At 44.0% G+C, this 19,248-nt stretch overlaps 1 protein-coding gene across 2 annotated transcripts in view; it reads left to right on the plus strand.

The window, feature by feature from the left end:
- The window catches only part of PCDH15 (protocadherin related 15), a 640,425-nt gene that overhangs the window by 371,802 nt on the left and 249,375 nt on the right, over positions 1-19,248 (plus strand). The gene's annotated exons all lie outside the window — the stretch shown is intronic.

Below are 19,248 nucleotides of genomic sequence, written 5' to 3' on the forward strand. Positions count from 1 at the left end.
GGAGGTGGCACTGAGTGCTCTGGGCTGGGGACAAGGTGGGGATCAAAGTTTGGCTCAGTGATCCTGGAGGGCTTTTCCAGCCTCAGGGATTCCAGGCTCTCTGCTGCTGTGTGCAGTGGGAATCACCTCCTGTGTCTGGGCAGTAATCATAAGGGCTGAGCTCTCCCAGCTCAGTTTAATACGTTCATTTTGCAGTGATCATTTTCACATTAGGGCATTGTTACTGTTCAGCTGTTGTCTGTCATTAAACACAGGCAGGCTTTTTTCTGGCTGAAGCTCCTGGAAACTCTGGGATTTTACATGGAATGCCCATGGTGAGAAAATATCTGGAGATTTGAACTGAAAACACCCAAATACCAAACCAGACTCTCTCCCTCTCACCTTTTCCACAAACATTGCTGCGATTTTTGAATGTCCAGGTGCGGTTCCTGCTAGCCAAACACTTTGTCTCTCATCTCTTCTGGAGGATCTCTATTGACAGACAATAATTATCCTCTTCTTCTCTTTTTTTTTTTTTCTCTTTTACATGTTGAAAAAAGAAAAACTTTTGGGTTAGGCTGGAAAAAATAATAATAATAATAATAAAAAAAAACCCTCTGTGCTTTGCAGCATTTATTAGTGTCTTGAGGCATGGAGAGTATTAAATTGGCAGGGAGATGAACAGCTGATATATGTAGGCAGAAATCAAATGTTTAAATAATGCCAAATTATCCTGCTGCGCATTGTTAAACATGACTGCAGTGGGAAGGGTTAAGGAGGTGGGGAAAGAAGGAAGGAGAAAAACTGTCTTCTTCAGTTGGATTAGAGAGAAATGGGATTTCTCTGCAATTGAAGGCTCAGTTCTAGTCTGAATTATCCTGGAAAGCTGATTTACACAGGAAGGGGGTTGTGGTGTGAGTTTGTGTTTGCCTCCAATATCGTTTCAGTTCCCTTTTGTGAATTTCATGGTGCTCCATGATCTCATCTTAGGAACTTCTTACTGGAGTTTAAGTTCAAAGAATTGCAAACTCTTTAAATGTTCAAGCAGGAGACCATGGAATCCCAGAATTACTTAGGCTGGAAAGGGACTCTAAACCTGAGACTGATCCTCACCTTGTCCCCAGCCCAGAGCACTCAGTGCCACCTCCAGCCCTTCCCTGGGATGGGCACTCCAACCCTCCCTGGGCAGCCCCTGCCATGTCAGACATTCTTTGGTTCTCTACCAGAAAATCTTCATTTTAATCTCTGATTTATAAGCTGTTGATGATTTTGCCAGCAATATTGATGCAACATGGAACATTTGATTTATTTGTCCCTTCTAACAGGATATCTAAAGGGACAGGAATTAATGATTTGACTTGCTGGACAAGCCTGCCATGGGTTTATAAACACCTTATTTCTAAGCAGAACTGTTTGAAGGGAACTGTTTGGTCCTAGAGGGGAATAGAGAGTGTTAAATAATTTGGGGCTCCCTCATTTAACCATTTAATTTGATCCCCCAGCTGGGCTTAACTTAAAGAAAGGTTTCTGGTGTTGCCTGGTGTTGCTTTTCTCTAAGACCAGTTGGCCCAATGCAGCCTAATTGTGTTTCTTGAGAAGTGGCTGGCTTTTGATTCAATTCCAAATAACACAGCACAAAAATTAATTACTGCAGAATCACAGAAAAGTTTGAAAAAACTTCCCAGAAAAAAAAAATCCAAAAAGAGAGAGTGGAGTGGTTTTTTTATTCCACATAATGGTGGTGGATGAAAGTTTCTGGTGTTTAAATTCTATTTTCCCATCTTCTTACATAGAAACAATGAATTTTACTATTGTTTTACTGTACTACTGTTAAGAGATTTTACTCTTTGCAAAAATTTCTTGACTCCTCAGACTTTTTGTTCCATAAAATGTTTGGGATCCTGCCACCTGAACTATTGTAAAGCTCAAGGTGCTTCTGTTTTGTTTAGAAAGTGAAGTTTTACATCCACAAGTCAAAAACTTCAGCTTAGCTCTTTGTTCAGTGTGTTTTGTTTTATTTTTAAATTCTTTCAGATTTTCCTTTACTATTTTTTATGGCAAAACTAATTGCACAGATCTGGGCAGTGTTCTTAGTGACTTCCTGACAATAATGAAGGGTTTTGTGCTAAATATAAAACCAAAGGGGAATTTTGTGGAGAGGGACTTTCCATGAGGATGTAGACTGACAGGACAAGGGGGAATGGCTTTAAGCTGGAGGAGGGCAGGGCTGGATGGGATATTGGGCAGGAATTGTTCCCTGGCAGGGTGGGCAGGCCCTGGCACAGGGTGCCCAGAGCAGCTGTGGCTGCCCCTGCATCCCTGGCAGTGCCCAAGGCCAGGCTGGACTTTGGGGCTTGGAGCAGCCTGGGACAGTGGAAGGTGTCCCTGCCTATGGCAGGCGCTAGAGCTACACAGCCTTTAAAAGTCATAGATTGTATGATTCTGTGCAGTTACTCTGCTGTTACACACAGAAACATAAAGGAAGCAGGTTTTTCAATGGTTTGGGGTGTTTTTTAAAATTTATTTTTGATTTTTTTTTTATTGTTGTTGTATTCATAATAATGAATATACAGAGAACTCCAAGTAAATGCTCCTAATTCACCTATCAAACAAAAGCCTCTTTTCAATCTGTAGCGCTGTGCTCCACAGGATTCACTGCTGCCCCATTTAATAGAAATGGGATAGATTTCCTACCAGGACAAAGGTACTTTGTGAGTGTCTTATCAGAACCAGATCTTATAGAATATGGTGTTTCAGTGAAGGGGAAACTATAAACAAAATCTCTATCAACAAAGCCAGCAAAATAACATCTCTGAATGGTTGATGGCTGCTGTGGAAATAAATTCGAGGCTGTGAAAATTTCCTACAGTTGCATATGTTAGAAAAGATAGGATGTATGGGATGTTCAAATACAAATGATGTGCAAGTGCATTTTTCATATTATTTACAAAAGGAAAAAAAAAAAAGAAACAACAGTAAAGGATGAAACTGTAACTCACAGAATGGGCCACATCCAGCGTGGCCTTGGGCACTGCCAGGGGCAGCCACAGCTGCTCTGGGCACCCTGTGCCAGGGCCTGCCCACCCTGCCAGGGAACAATTCCTGCCCAATCTCCCATCCAGCCCTGCCCTCTGGCAGTGGGAGCCATTCCCTGTGTCCTGTCCCTCCAGCCCTTGTCCCCAGTCCCTCTCCAGCTCTCCTGGAGCCCCTTTAGGCCCTGGCAGGGGCTCTGAGCTCTCCCTGGAGCCTTCTCCTCTCCAGGTGAACACCCCCAGCTCTCCCAGCCTTTCCTCCCAGCAGAGCTGCTCCATCCCTCTGCTCATCCTGGTGCCTCCCCCGGCCTCTCTCCAGCAGCTCCAGGTCCCTCCTGTGCTGGCCCCAGGGCTGGGGCAGCTCTGCAGGTGGGGTCTTTACTGCAGACCTCAGCCTGCTTCGCCATGTGGCTTGGAAACACAGGGTTTTTCTTCAGCAATTCCCTGGAATAATTTCTGGGTAGGCAGTAAAAAAATTGAATTATTTTAAAATGAATATTATATTATAGTCAAGAAATAAATGAGGAACACTCTCGCCCTGGGCTCCCAATGACATCTGGGGTCCTGTGGCCACTGAAAACTGATGTGCCCTTTGTTGCATTTGCTCTTTGCACTCTCTCAAAGGTTCTACCAGTGGTGTCCATCTCTCAAACCTTCAGTGCCCAACCTGCAGGAAAGCAGCGTTATTTTTCATTTAATGAGTTCAGGTACACAAGCAATTAATAACACATAATCAAATGGAGCTAATCAGGATGATGCAGCCCCTGGAATGCTGCTCCAGTCAACTGCTCCTCCTCTCTCCAATGTGATCTGTTTAGGTAAGAAAATCGATGGGCAGAGTGGCACAGGCAGTGGTTTTCCAGCTCCAGGGCTTGGTGTTCTTATTCTGCTCAGGAGATGGTGATTAACAGGTGAGGAGAGGCTCTGCTTGCACAAGAAACCTGATGGTACCAGGGTATTTGAAATATCACTGAACTGCTCAGTATCCAAACTCCTTCCACATAATCACTGACCCCACACTTGTCTGCTAATTAAAATAGTAATGAACAAACTGCCAGGGAAAGGCAAACTGTGAATGGCTTCAGATAAACAACTGCTTTCTTCTTTATCCAGAATTAAACCCATCATGAACCAGAATTTTGCCCCCAACCAAAAACAGCACCTAATTTTAAACTTAAAGAACATGAACGATCACACATAGAAAATAATAAAGAACTCCCAGAGCTGTGATCAGGTTTTTTTTCGTCACCAACCCTGTGGGTAGAACCTTTGTATAATTAAGTACTGGAGGTCTGCAAAGAAAATACCTTATCTGCTTCTTCTTCCCGTGTAATCAATGGCTTGGGATTTATTGTGCAGCTGGCTAATACAAAATTAATCAAGCTCTCCATTTCAGCCAGCCTGGAGCTGGAGCAGAGGCTGAGAAGCTCCATGTCAGGTGTGCTGCCTCTTTATCAGTGTCTGTGCGTGAGATAAAATCAAAAAATAGAGCTTCAGAAAGTGGAAGGAATTAGAAAGGGAAGAGTCTGGGCATTCCTGAACGCTAAGAAGACTTTAAACCCTACAGAAATACCCATGCAATTGCTGTCTCATCTGCAGGATTATTTCCAGTGCTATCTCTGAGGGGAAAACCTTACAGGAAGGATTTGAAAGCTACCCTGAATCCTTTTATTTCCAGCTATTAGAAATGAAACTGAGTCCAGCTTTAGGCATCACTTTGTCCTCCTGCTGGTGGCTTCTGTGTAGCCTGTGGGTCCAAATTACTCATGTATTTTTATGAATTATAATTTGTACAACTAAGAGAAATCACATCCTTTCTGCTGCCCATCCTTGCTGATTGAAAACTTCCCTGGATGTGCACCTGTATTGGGCTGAGCTAGCAAGGACACCTCCTAATCCTGTCCTTTCCAGGCAGGTGGTGCTTGGAGAAGGGTTTTATGTGTTCTTAGGTCTTCGGAAGGGTCACTGATAGGCAGAGCTGAGATTCCTTTGGCATTTCTCATTTTCCATAAGAGCCAAAACACTGAGCAGTTGTATCCTTACAAGGACAGATGATCAGTCTTAATTTCTGCCAGCAAGTATCTTCCTTTATTATTATCATTATTATTTTTTAATGTTGACTGTGTTTGCAACAAGGAGCTGAGTTGCATCTCATGCTAATTTACATGTGTAAATTAAAATAAAATTAATGTACATAGGTAAACAAATACAAAATGCAAGTTCAGCTTCTTGCTAGCACCAGGAGCAGAATTTATGATTTTTTTTTTTTTTTGCCATTTCATGGAGTCATTGAGGTTGGAAAAGCCTTCCAAGACAAAGGAATCCAAGCTGTGCCCAATGCCCACCTTGTCCCCAGCCCCAGGCACTGAGTGCCACCTCCAGCTCTTCCTTGGGCACCTCCAGGGTTGGGGACTCTACTGCAACCTTTTAGAGAATGATATTTTTTCCATGCCTTCACCTCTCCTGAGAGTGGAGTTAGAAAGATTTTGATGGTAATCAGGATATCCTGTAAGGTGTTTGTTTTTGAAAGTGTTTCCTAAGGAGGTAAAAAATGGAGAAGTAAATATTTTCAGGCTCTGGAGTCAATATTGCGAGGGATATGAAATGTCTTTTTCAATGTGGCAGAAATACAGTGACTCTCTCCTTGCAGTTTATCAGTTGGTTGATGATAAAGGTTTCAGACAGTAGATGAACCATGCTTACACTTCATTTTCATGACATTATTAAAGAAAAAGTAAGCCACAAAAAAATCATCCTGACTAAAGTTTCTGGAAGAAATCTTTTAGTGTTTAGAGGCTGGAGAGTCCACACAGCAGCATCTGTGGTAGGACAAGGGGGAATGGCTTCCCACTGCCAGAGGGCAGGGCTGGATGGGATATTGGGCAGGAATTGTTCCCTGGCAGGGTGGGCAGGCCCTGGCACAGGGTGCCCAGAGCAGCTGTGGCTGCCCCTGGATCCCTGGCAGTGCCCAAGGCCAGGCTGGACTCTGGGGCTTGGAGCAGCCTGGGACAGTGGGAGGTGTCCCTGCTCTGGCATTGGGTGGGTTTTAAGGTCCCTTCTAATCCAAACCATTCCAGGATTCCATTTTCAGCCTCTCTGATTTTAACTTTTTGGGAATCCTCTCCAGCTGGATGCTTGGGATCACTGTGAGCTGGCAGGGGCTGTGTCCAGCAGTTCTTTGTCCCATCCAATAATTCCTCCCTCACAGAGTTGCTTTACACAGGAGATAGCTGTAAATCTTCCATTCATTAAAATAAACCCTAAATTGGTTCAAAGGCAATCAAAGGCTCTCACTATTTTACAATTTCCAGACAGTTTTGCATTAATAGGGCCCAAACTTTCCAAGGACAAGGATAGCAAGGTTGTGGCAGGAGTAAGAGAGGGTGCCAGCCTGAGACCTGTTCTTCCATCTCAGGATATGGCTTTCTTGTTAAATAGGTACTTAAGGAAAAAAAAAATGGTTTAAGTTCTTCCTTCATGCTTTTCACGAAAAGGTTTTTCTAAAATACAGTTTGAAGAAAGTACTGACTTTCCAGTCTCCCTTTCTCCTTTCATCCTGCTTTTTTAGGGTTGGGGTGTTTTTTTTGCAAATTTGGAGATATTTTGTGAATTTACCTGAGAACATAAATGATAAATGGTGGGACAGGAAGCCAAAGCACATCTCCTGTAACACATTGTGGACTGGGAACAATTTTAATTATAAAACTAAGATAACCTTGGTTTTTACTCAGCAAATTAGATCTCCAAAGTGTGCAGCTCACCAGGGGAGCCACAAATAATTCCCTGTCTCTCTCTAGCGTTGAAGTCCTCATTGCTTTCCTAATTAACTCAGGCTGTTTGAACACAGGCTGGCTCTAGGATGGTCAGAAAGCAGCTCAGGCCTCAATTACTGAACCCATTGGGCCATAATTCATTAACAGACACTTCCAAGGATGACATTTCCTGTGAAATCTCCTTATTCCGCGTTATTCATGGATGGGGACGTGCAAATGGCTGGGACTCAGGAGCTGCACGATGTCTTAGGTGCCTTCATCTTTTTCGAGGGAACGAAAGGACCTTCTGTGTGTGACTTGGGAGCCTGTTTTCCTCTCACACCTTTGCACCCTGGGGGGGCAGCACTTCCCATGTCCTTGGCTGAGTAACTTTTCCATCCCTGGCTTTGTGTCAGCAGCCTCTGTGCAAAATGAGGTGACTTTATGAAGCCACAGGAGCTCCACTGTGAGTAGGAAGTTCATTCCGTGCCATTTCCTGGCTTCTGCCACTGCATGCGTGCCTGGAAATGGACATAAAACCAACATTTTGGTCCTTTGGGAGCCTTTTTTGGTTGCTAATTTTAGATACTCTATAAGCCTTTCCAAAGCACAGCACCCTGTCTTAGCTCATGCCAGTGTTCAGTGGGAATTAAATCATGTTTTAGAGGGAGAATTCCCTGGTTTCAGGTGGATAATTCAGGGCAGCCCCACGAGTGTAGGATGTATTCCTCCAGAATGGTGTTGCATTTTTGGGAGAAAGACAGAGAAAAACTGCATTGTTGTAGTTAAGATGCACTTGTGGCAATCTGTTTGTCTGGGTATTTTTAGCAGTGTCTGAGGGAGAGTTTGAGGAGCTGAGGGAATTGAGTGTCTTTTAAGACAAGGGGATGCCTTGGGATGGCAAAGCCACGTCCTCCCCTTCTGCCACTGCCGCTTGAGGTCCTGATTAAATTACAGGAAGCTGTTGATCAACATTGCCTTCATTAGGGATGTCAGGAGAGAGCTATTTATAGGCACAATATGTAAATCTCCCCAAATAGGTGGTTAATTCCCTGGAACACAAACAATCCTAGGAGTGGCAGCTTAATTAGCACCCGTTTTCCTGGGTTACCTGCTGGAGACTGGCACCAAGGGGAAGGTTCTGGAATTATTGGAATATTTATAGCCTGGGAGAGGTGACTTCAGAGGAGAAAATTGTTTGTTCCACCAGACACTGACAACTTGATTCATTTTTTTAATAACATGTGGATGTTGCTAATTTTTTTGGTTGAGGGGAGGGATTTAGTCTTAAAACCCCGAAGTTGGAGGTTTCATGTCTGTGCAATTCTTTTCTACCCCAGTTTATAAAGTGCTGCTTTTCAAAGGAAGCCACTGAAATCACAGCCTCAAAAAATGCATTCAGTGGTATTCACATGGTTTTGAAATTTTCTAAAATTTGACATCTGTTTTTACAGAGAATAATATTCCTGTGTACATAACAAAATTCTGTGGAGGCTTTTTTTTCCCTAAAATTACTTTAAAAATTACTTTTAATGCTTCTTTCTCTCATCTTGGCTTGTCTCCATCAGTTCTGTGGAACACAAACTGAGTTTTTCTGTGCCTCTCGTGGACATTTAAAAGACTGGACTGAAATAGGAGAAACTTTTCAGGGCAAGATGAGAAGCCTGATTATTAAATATGATTTTCAACTTCAATATTTAACCTAAGATGTAAAACTGACAAATTTACCCTTTAGAAACAGGGCAAGGATGAATATTATTGGCTCACCTAATGTTTCAGTTAGTAAATGCCAATTTATTTGATTTTAAAGAATTTCCAACAATATGAAAAGTTAAGAATATCTTCAACTGCTTTTCCCAAGTTGCTCTTACTACTGGTTCTACAGCAGTCAAAATTTGCTTTAAAAGTTGCTTATAGTACCAAGAATGACTTAAAGTTCCAATATCAGAAATTTTTTATCCTCCTCTATGAGGATGCTGTCTTAAATGCATTACAGGCATAATAGGGAAAATGCAATCCCAACAAATACTGAATGTAAGATGAAATTTGAATGCTGGGGGCATAGGAATCGTTAAAAGCAGGTTTAATCAATTTTTCAAAGCACTTCTTAAGATATTGCAGCTTCTCTCGACTCACCCAGTGCTTTTTAATGGTCTTAAAAATGACTTTTGGTAATGGTAATTTTAGCTGCTGCTTGGCATAGTATCATGTTTTTATGTGCTTTACAGTGTTTTGAGGCACAAGTATGATTTTAAAGACTCCTGTCAACTCCAAAACTGCTTGTAAAATGGGGAGTTATTTCAGTCTAAAAGCACAATGTCTGAAAGAGGGATGGCTCTGCATTCTTCTCGAGCTGTAAAAATAAAACAGCAATGCACAGCACTGGCAGGGCAATTTGCACGTCTCAAGCCCTTTAGAGATACTGTATCTGTAAATAAAATAAAGAAAAAAAGGAACGTGGAAGGATGACAGAATAAAGCCATGGAATAAATTGGCTGATCAGGCTGCGTGTCCTGAAATGGAACCGGAGCTTTTCAGAATGGTCTTTATTTGCTGTTTGTCCTTTTGGCACTGGATTGTCTCCCAGCCTCACTTTTTGTCCAGTTCAAACCAAACCCAACCCCAAACTGACGTCTCCCTCGAGCCTTGGAGCGCCTGAGCCCCGAATTTTAGAGCAGGGCTTAACCCTGATCAAAGCACAAAAGCTTTGGAGGTTTAAGCAGGATCTCAAACCGGGCTGAATCAAGCTCAGGTTGGCTGGGGTGCCTTCCCAGACTCTCCAATTAGGGATTTCTGTCAGGAAGAGCTGAAAATAGCCTGTGAAAGCCCTTCTTATGCCATTTTCAATGCAGTGCCATGGCAGCACAAGCCAGCTAATGTAAAGGTTATGCCAAGCTCCTCTGAAATTGCCCAGCTGTGGGGCTGAATGCCCACACAGGAAACAAGGCGGGGCATTTTCCCCTGCAGTGGGGTTGCTTAGTTACTCGATTTAAATGTATGGCTCTATGTGGCTCTTTATGAGGACCCTCAGTCTGTAAATCAAGTTTTAGAGACTCTTTCATGGCTGTGTTCTTCCCCCCCTGAGCGTTCCCTGCTGAATGGAAGTGGAGGTAGGGACAAAGCACTGCTTCCTTCAGGAGCAGCTGGAGCATTTTGGCGAATCAAGTGCAGCTGGAAACAGAAATACCTGTTCAGGCAGAGTGAAATGTGAGGTGCTTTAACACAGCCTGCAAGAATTTCACTCCTTGCCTCTGAGTTTGGAGAAGCCACTCTCACTTTCCCAGGCATCACCAGCTCCCGGGAGCTTTGCTGGGGGTTTCAGTCCATAAGAGACCCCAGGCTGGAGGTTTTAGCACTGACACGCTGGGGTTGTGAATGATGGAGGTTTCTTGAACTGGGCTCTCTCAGCAGCTTGTCCCATCACCAGCCACCTCAGGGTCACCACTGCCCTCGTGGCACTCGTGCTGGCAGGGTTTTAGGGAACCAGTGCAGGTGTTCTGGCCTTGTTCCATCCTGCATCTTGTGTTTGCCACACACACAAACTCTGATTTCCAGCCCATGGTCAGACAGAAGACAAGTGTCTGTTTCCTCATTAATAACTTAATTCCTTATTTAAAATGGCCAAAGTATTATCAGTGACTGAGGCTTGAGGATGGGACTTGGTGATTCTCACTTTGTATCTCCAAGACTTCTGTAGGTGTTTGAAGGGCTTAATCATGTGAAGGAAATGGGAAGAAAAGCCTTTAAATACATTTTAAAAAATTGCAGAATGTTTGGGTTTGAAGGGACATTAAAGATCTAAAATTCCACCCCCTGCCATGGGCAGGGACACCTTCCACTGTCCCAGGCTGCTCCAAGCCCCAAAGTCCAACCTGGCCTTGGGCACTGCCAGGGATGCAGGGGCAGCCACAGCTGCTCTGGGCACCCTGTGCCAGGGCCTGCCCACCCTGCCAGGGAACAATTCCTGCCCAATATCCCACCTAAATTTCCCTTGTGTCAGTCAGAACCCATTCCCTGTTTCCTGTCACTCCAGTGCCTGTTGCAGGGTCCCTCTCCAGCTTCCCTGTGTCCCTTCAGGTCCTGGAAGGAGCTGTGAGCTCTCCACACACCCTTCTCCTCTCCAGGCTGAACAGCCCCAGCTTGCTCAGCCTCTCTTCATCTCTGACTCTCCAAACCCTCTTTCCCAAGCTATTTTCTTCCCCTCTCCACGATGGAAAGGGTCATGGTTGAAGCAAAGAGTATCCATGAAATTAAAACTGCTGAATGTTGAGAGTTGGCTTTAATTCTCTCTACAGCAAAATTAAAGTGCTTATAAACACAGAGGGAAAGAAACAAAACATAACAAAGCAAGACTTTTTGCTCGCCTCTAGGTCCTAGAGAAGTTCTCTCTGCTTTTTTCTAACAACTCTGCTCCCATTCTGTGGAAAATAATCTGGACTTGCCTGCTGGGTCAGGCTTTTTGTAGTAGCAAAGAAGTTGTCATTGCCTTGTTCCCACAGAGGTTTTCTCCGTGTTGGATGTTGTGCTATCCAAGGTTTTTTCTTTCACATGCATATCAAATAAAGTGGCTTTAGTGGCTCCTTGAAGAATTTTCCATTTTACCATTTGTCTTATTGACAGCACACAGTCACTGAAGTGGATCGGAGCCCTGAACTCGCCATAAATTCTTGTTTTCTGCAGTGGTTGGGGATGATGAAGTGGATTATTGGAGCCATGGAGGGAACAGAAGGTTGGTAGGGAATGGTTGGATGCTGCCTCTTCCTGCAGTGTGATGGGGTGGTACCATATGAACAAGCTGTGACTTGTTCAAATTAAGCTTGCTCTAAGGTGTTGAGGATGCTGCACACTCGTGGATTCAGGAAGAGTTTGGGAAAACTAACAAAAAGACAAATTTAAGAGTTAATACTTTGTTCTTTCCTGTCTTGGGGAGCTGCCTTAGGAAGTAAGGGATTGATGCTGAGGAGCCCTCCACAGTTACTAACAAGGTTTACTCTTATACTCATTTCAGTTAAAATTAAAAAATAAACTTTTTCCCTGATAACGAAGAAAATAATTTCCTTCAACTGTTAGTGGGTGGAACTTTATTAAATGGAAAAATCTTTTAAATTGGGCTGAGTATCTGCTAGGAACTGAGTCAGGAGTTTGAAATTGCCCATTGCACTCCCTGTGACTGTTTAAATAAAAACAAACAGAACAATTTATCTGACTAAATAAAAGCAAACTTGAATATAAGATAAATAATGAAATAACTCAAAGTAATGATTGAGTGTTTCTGCAGCAGCTGGAAGAAGAGTTGGTGATTAGCATATGGAAGTGGATATTTTTCCCCCCAGTTTTATTTCAGGAGTGCTCAGGAGGAGATTGCAGTTACTTCCCAAAATCATGTCCTAGGAAGGTTCAGGTTGGCTCTTTGTTTTCCAGGTGATTGTGCTGTTCTCCCTGAAGAGCCCCTCAGTTATTTTTTATGTCAAGGTAAAAGTCCTGTCTTTGGAGGGGTAGGACTAAGTTAGTGAACTTTATTCCCAAAGCTATGCGCTGTTAATGGGAATACAAATCCCCTCTCGAGTCTTGTGGGAGACGTTTTGTGCTTGAAGTCACTTAAATTTTTAGGCCTTTGTGGGCCAAGCTATTTTTCTTAATAAACTTTGAAGCCATGTGATGGAAGGACCAGAACAGCCCTCTCCTGACACTGCTCCCACATAATTCAAAAGTTTTATTGAGCTGGAAATTAGAGATGTAGCAAATATGAGTGGTTATTTGAGGTTTCCAAGTGACTGTGTTTGGTAGGGGGAGTAAAAATACAATTCTGGATGGCTGTACCTCCTCTGTCTTGATGTCAGTGTGTCTCAGTGCGTGTGAGGTTCAGCTGTCCCTGTGAGGGTGAGCATGGGACCTCTCAGAAATGTGAGTGTGGGGCCTCTCACAAAAGTTTCTGAGGAGAGATTTGCAAAAGCTGCATTTTAGAGATTTATTTAGAGATTTGCTGCAGCCTCGTAACCCCCACACAGTGAGTGGTGTAGGAGTTGAGGTATCTCCAGCTACTCCTTAACCTGCTGTTCACAGCAGAAGGTGTCCCTGCCCGTTGGAACTCGAGGATCCCAAAGGTTCCTTCCAGTCCAAACCATCCTGTGAGTCTGAGAGTCCCTCCAGTGACTGGGAGCAGGAAACCAGGAAAATCCTGTGGAAGGGTGTGAAAAATCCTGTGAAAGCCCTTTTTGGAGGAACTGGTGCCTTCGGAGGTGGCAGTCCCTGGCAGAGGGGCTGTGAGGATGCAGATGGCCTTTGGGATGGTGGGAATGAAGAGAAGAGCTCAGGAGGAGAAAGGGAGCTGCTGGAAACTGCAAACCCCCATAGCTGTGGGGCAGTGGCTGTTGGAGGGACCTTTGTCTGTCAGGCAACCCCCAGCTCGTGTGACCATGGTGTCACAGGTGGTCTGGGTTGGAAGGGACCTTCAGGATCATCCAGTTTTTCCCCCTGCCATGGGCAGAGCCACCTCCCACTGGAGACTCTCCTCTCAGGTGTCTGCAGAGCTCTTGGTGTTGCCCGTTGGTTCTGCACACTGGGAGTTTGTTGTTAGCTGATTAATTAACCTTTGTTTTAATTTTTATAGATTATTCTCTGTGCTTTTTGCTGTAAAACAGCAAGAGTAGAATTCTCCAGGGAACAGAAATTCTGGATGAGAAGGGGATTTGAAGGGGTTTCAAAAGTGAAAGGAGTATGATCCAGCAGGTCTCTGTTGGGAAAATACCTGATTATCCAAGTTGTTGTGTTTGTCTGTGCTCAGGCTGTTTGACCTTGCTGAGCATCTCACCTAGGACAGTGATTAAGGGTTTCCTCTGAGCCATCTCATTAAAAATAATTAGAAATTAAAATAATGAAAATTAGCCAGCAGAAGCCAAATAGAGCTGAGCCTTGACACTGTTACATGGGGAGTTTGCTAAAGAGGTTCTCACTTTGCTCCCAAGGAGAGAGGCCCTTTATTTATCCCCTTCTCTTGATTAAAGAAGGGTAAATCAGAAGCACTGTTAGGAAAAACAGTGAAGTTAACAACAGGAACAGAAATGATTTGCTGTGAGGTCTTAGGAAAGCCTTCAGAGCTTGTTCTTTTATTTAGTAAGTCCTATTTGCCTTTTCTGTAAGGAGGTTGGGGCGGGGGCACTGCTGCCTCAGGATTCCATTTACCAGCATTGCTGCTTAAACATAAAAAGCATCATCAAAACTGTAGGGAGGGAAGCTCATTTATGGAATGCTTTTCCTTTTTAAAGTGTGTTTGATTTATCATGATTTGACTTAAAAAAACAACTCCATTATGCCCAGGAATTTCAAGGACAACTTGTTTTTTGTTGAGAAAGTTGGAGCAGAGGCATATTCTGGTAATACATTCTGGTAATAAACTGCAGTGTAAAATTGGAAGAGGTAAAATACTGGCTAGAAGAGTTCTACCAAGGCCATACACTGACATGGGGCACCTTTATGCTCTTTGGGTTTAAAGTCTTGAGGAAATATTTCCTTCCTAAGTCCCCTTTGGGGCTGTAGTTGTTCTGTGCTTGTTTAGGTTGAATAAAATGATCTTAGTGTTGAGTGCTGAAATAATTTCTGTTGAGGATCATTTAAACAAAATACTGGACAAAAACATTGAGAGAATTGGAACAAGTCCAGAGGAGGCCATGGAGATGCTCCAGGGCTGGAGCTCCTCTGCTCTGGAGACAGGCTGGGAGAGCTGGGGGTGCTCACCTGGAGAGGAGAAGGCTCCAGGGAGAGCTCAGAGCCCCTGCCAGGGCCTAAAGGGGCTCCAGGAGAGCTGGAGAGGGACTGGGGACAAGGGATGGAGGGACAGGACACAGGGAATGGCTTCCACTGCCAGAGGGCAGGGCTGGATGGGATATTGGGCAGGAATTGTTCCCTGGCAGGGTGGGCAGGCCCTGGCACAGGTGCCCAGAGCAGCTGTGGCTGCCCCTGGATCCCTGGCAGTGCCCAAGGCCAGGTTGGACTTTGGGGCTTGGAGCAGCCTGGGACAGTGGAAGGTGTCCCTGCCCATGGCAGGGGTGGCACTGGATGGACTTTAAGGTCCCTTTCCACCCAAACATTCTGGGATTCTCCTAAAAACAGAGTCTCTTTAATGTAACATCACTGAGGACAATTTCATAGGGGACACTGCTCATTGGTGCTGCTCTTTAGCTTAAGGGATTTGTTTTTCCTCCTTGCTGATTTACCCAAGGGTGTTTCTAGACAGCTTCCATTTTCCTTAAGTAAATAAATTCCAACTTCTGCCAGTTTCATAAGGCAGACTCTCCATCCTCCTGATGATGGGAATAACATTTCTCTGCACCTGGCTCAGTCCAAAGATGTTTTTCATGTCCCCACGAATTCCCACCATCTCTGGCTAGTGCCTGGTCATACAACACAATGATTGAGTTTAGGATTTTTTGAGCTCATATTGCTTCTTATTGATTATATCTTGTGAGGGGAAAAAAGGTACCCCCATATTTTTGCAACGTGCCACTTGTCTTCAAGGTTTTTAATTAAAATTATTGTCTCTGAATTGGAAATTTGTGTCAGACTGCAGTTTTATATTTATCTGTTCACTGCATGGAGATGGATGTGGAACTGAGTCTGTGGCTTTATTAGGTTTGTTCCTGCAGAAGGGAAGGGTGAGGTGACAACATCTGAAAAACGAGATTTGGGTAGTGCTGGCATGGTGAAATGATGGGAAATAATCTGCAAACTCTTGTCTGTGCAATAAAACTTTTTTTCTTTGCAAAGCTCTTATTGATGCCATAGAGTAATCCAGAAGTTTCCTACTCCCATCCTGCTTGTGTTTTTTCCCTCCTGTAGTTCTGGCTCTTACTCTAATCTCTTCTTTTCACTGAAATTTATCTCATTGATAAATTTTCTTGCTTCACCTTCTCGCACTGGCAATAAATCCTCTGCACATTGCTGAATTTCACTGGCCTGCCCTGCCTTTTCTCTGAGACTCCCACACTGGAATGCTGGACATTCTTTTTAAATATTGAACATTTCTTTTATATGCACTGTACAATGTTTTGTTTATCATTCTGGAAATTCAGGTGTGTTTGATGGAAAACTAACTTTGGGAATAGTTGTTAATGTGAACATGTGATTTAGCTTGAATTTTTGATATTTTTTAAATTGAATATAAACTAGAAGTTTTCTTAATTTGGCTGAAACTTTCACTGGTACACCCAGTAGGGAGAAAATATCATCCTGGAAACAGAGAAGAAGGTGCAAAAGCCCATGGAGGTTTTTTAAAAAGTCATGGTTGTTCTTTTAGTAAGATATAGGCAATTTTTAGACTTAAGCATTGTCCCTGCTTTGGATTTTTATTTGGATATTTAGTTTGGTTTCACTTTTATTTTTTCGAGTCACTGCTGTATGGGGTATAGCAGGGCTATTCCTGAAAACAAAGTAAAAGTTTCTATTGTTGAGCTTCTTTGCCCTAATTAAGAGTTTGTTGAAGGGTACTTCAGTTCCCCAAATCCTGAACATGTAGAAAACAAGAACATACATCTCTAGAAAAAGTAAGAGTTGGTTTTGTTATGGCCCTGGAATGTTTATTGTATCCAGTGAAAAAAAATGAGAGCAGGGAAAAAAAAATAGAAGGCCATATTTCATATAGATAATGCAAACATTTCTTATCTTCCCACACAGTGTGCTCGTAGGAAACTACAGTGGTATGAAAGATGTGGTTTTCCAGGTGATTTATTTGCTCTGTTAATGCCTGCAAAACAAAAAGCTCTAAAATAAAATAATAGTTAATTTAATTCTTAAAAACCAAACAAACAGAAAATTTTCAATTGTTATGTATCAAAGTAGACCATATAAGAATGAAAGGAATAGGGAGGGAGAGTTCATGCATTAATAATTTTATTTAGACTGCCTAAGGCACTTTGAAATGGGGAAATGGGCACGGAGGTATTTGCTCACAGGTTGGGCTTGGTGATCTTGGAGGACTTTTCCAACCTGAATGATTCTGTGGCAGCAAACCCAGAGTGGTGGTGGATGTCTGCAGGCAGTGACGTGAGAAGGGTGAGTGAGGGGCACCCACACAGCAGCTCCCTGTACTTCTCAAAATCTGTATCGGGGGATGTGGATGCTGAAAGCCTGGTCAGAGAGAGAGATCAGGCAGCAGCCAGGTCTGTGGGACAGCATGTCACATAACTTTACCACACTGGCCTGAGAAATTGTGAGGGAGAATCAAAACAGTCCTCGCAGGTGCTGTTTTGGTGACTTGCTGTTTACTTGCAAGGTGTTTTCAAAGGCTGTTTTTCCTGAGTGACCAATGATGGTGAAGTGTTGGTTTGAGGGCCAATCCTCTCTTGTTCTCTCGGAACTGTCTATGAAAAGCACAATGTACAATAAAGGTTTGCTCTTGTCTTTTGGAAGACCTGAGTCATGTCGTTGTCCTTGCAGTTTCTAATACAGCAGCGATGGAGGGAGGGACGCTGCCCCTGTGGCAGCCCTGGAGGCACCTCTGGAGTGCTGTGCCCAGCTCTGGATCCTCAGCACGGCAGGGCCAGGGAGCTCCTGGAGCGGGGCCAGCGGAGGCTGCGCAGCTGAGGAAGGGCCTGGAGCATGGGGGTGCCCAGGAAAGGCTGAGGGAGCTGGGGCTGCTCAGCCTGGAGAGGAGCCCCAGCTGAGAGGGGCCCTCAGCCCTGGGTGTCCCTGTGTGCAGGGAGGGCTCCCAGCAGGGCCCAGGCTCTGCTGCGGGGGCCCAGCAATGGCCCCAGAGCCACGGGCAGGGCCTGAGCCCAGCAATTCCCCCTGCACACGAGGCACAACTTCTTCCCTGGGCAGTGCCCAGCCCTGAGCACATTGTCCACACAGCCTGGGGGCTCCTCCCTGGGGCTGCTGCACAGCTCTGTGCACACAGTGCTGTGCCCTGTGCTCTGGGAATTCCATCAGTGTCCTTAGGGATGCACAGGCTCAGGGAATGCTCAGCCCTTCCCCGTGGTGCTGAGATGTTTGGCCTTGCAGCTGAACTCCTCAGGGGCAACACAAAGCTGCTGCTGGAGGAAAGCCCAGTGTTGTAGATGTGTCCTTCAGGGGCTTCACCTAAACGGAGATCTGAGAAATGCTTCACTGTTCTCACCTCCCTTTGTCGGCCTTGTCTCTGCTGGGGTAATTAGAGGCTGTAACGAGCTGCAGTGTGGGTCCTTTGAAGTTGGCAAATGTGTAATTTTTACCATAAGATGGGAAATAGGATTTACCTCTGCTCGCTCTTCTATTTAATTCACAGATTATTTTCCGTTGCGATTTGCCTGTAAAAAAATACACCCCATAAAACCAACAGAAATCAGTAATACCTGAGTATTTCTTTCCTATTTCCAGTCCGGTACTTGATTGGAAGGTACCATGTCACACAAATGGGGTTTGGTTGGGCTCTGCATCAGAGGAGCCTCCTAAAGTCTATAAAATCATGGGTAAAAATAAAATAAATATAAAACCTCAGGTAGTCCTGAGTGGTGAAGTGGGAAGGAGAATGGTTGACTTTTTTTCCACTGAGTCAATGAGGTTCTTGGAAAATTAAAAGCTCTTCCTAATGAACTTTTATTTCCATGTGCTTTAAAGGGGGTACTGGTTTTCTGCTGTTTAAAGTAGAAAACCTAAAGCAGTCATCACATGTGGTGATCATGCTTTTATGTATTTTAAGGCTACACTTATGCGTTTGCTAGCTCTGCATGTACTGCTTGATATCTTTGAACCTCTCTTTTGAGTAAACCAACAAACTCTTACTTATTTTCTTTCGTTATTCTGCTCTGCTTCCATTGATGCCTCTAAACCTTTGACTCCAGACTGGCAATATGAGGGTAAGATGGCAAAATATGACTTCCTGAACATTGCTCGTCTGCTTTTCATTTGTGTTCTCCTTAGAGTTATTAAAATTCCATTCACTAAGTAGATCCTTTTTGTTGCAATTAAATTCAAATTATGTTTGTTTCTGTTGTGAAGCTTTAATTATGATTTATACATTTTAATCATCCCTTTCTTATTTCTTTGGGTTAAATTACCATCATATTCCTTGTGTCCTGACAGACACTGAGATTCCAGATGGGATCTCTAGAGCAAGACACAAACAGATTCGTTAGTGTAGCCATCCAGCTGGATCGTGGTGACAACAATCCTTCCCTGGGAGGGTGGGCAGGCCCTGGCACAGGGTGCCCAGAGCAGCTGTGGCTGCCCCTGCATCCCTGGCAGTGCCCAAGGCCAGGCTGGACTTTGGGGCTTGGAGCAGCCTGGGACAGTGGAAGGTGTCCCTGCCCATGGCAGGGGCAGGGAATGAGATGGGATTTATGGTCCCTTCCAACCCAAACCATTCCATGATTTTGTGATTTGAGGGCTGTGTGTTCATGACGTGCAAAGGAAGAGGAAAACCATTTAACGTTTTTGCTGTTCAAGTGTTTTAAATGTGGCTCATACCTGATATCTCTTGTCATCACATCCTCCCTTGCTTTATGAAGTTTCTC

This window comes from Prinia subflava, chromosome 9 (genome assembly GCF_021018805.1).
Source record: "Prinia subflava isolate CZ2003 ecotype Zambia chromosome 9, Cam_Psub_1.2, whole genome shotgun sequence".
Classification (NCBI taxonomy): domain Eukaryota; kingdom Metazoa; phylum Chordata; class Aves; order Passeriformes; family Cisticolidae; genus Prinia; species Prinia subflava.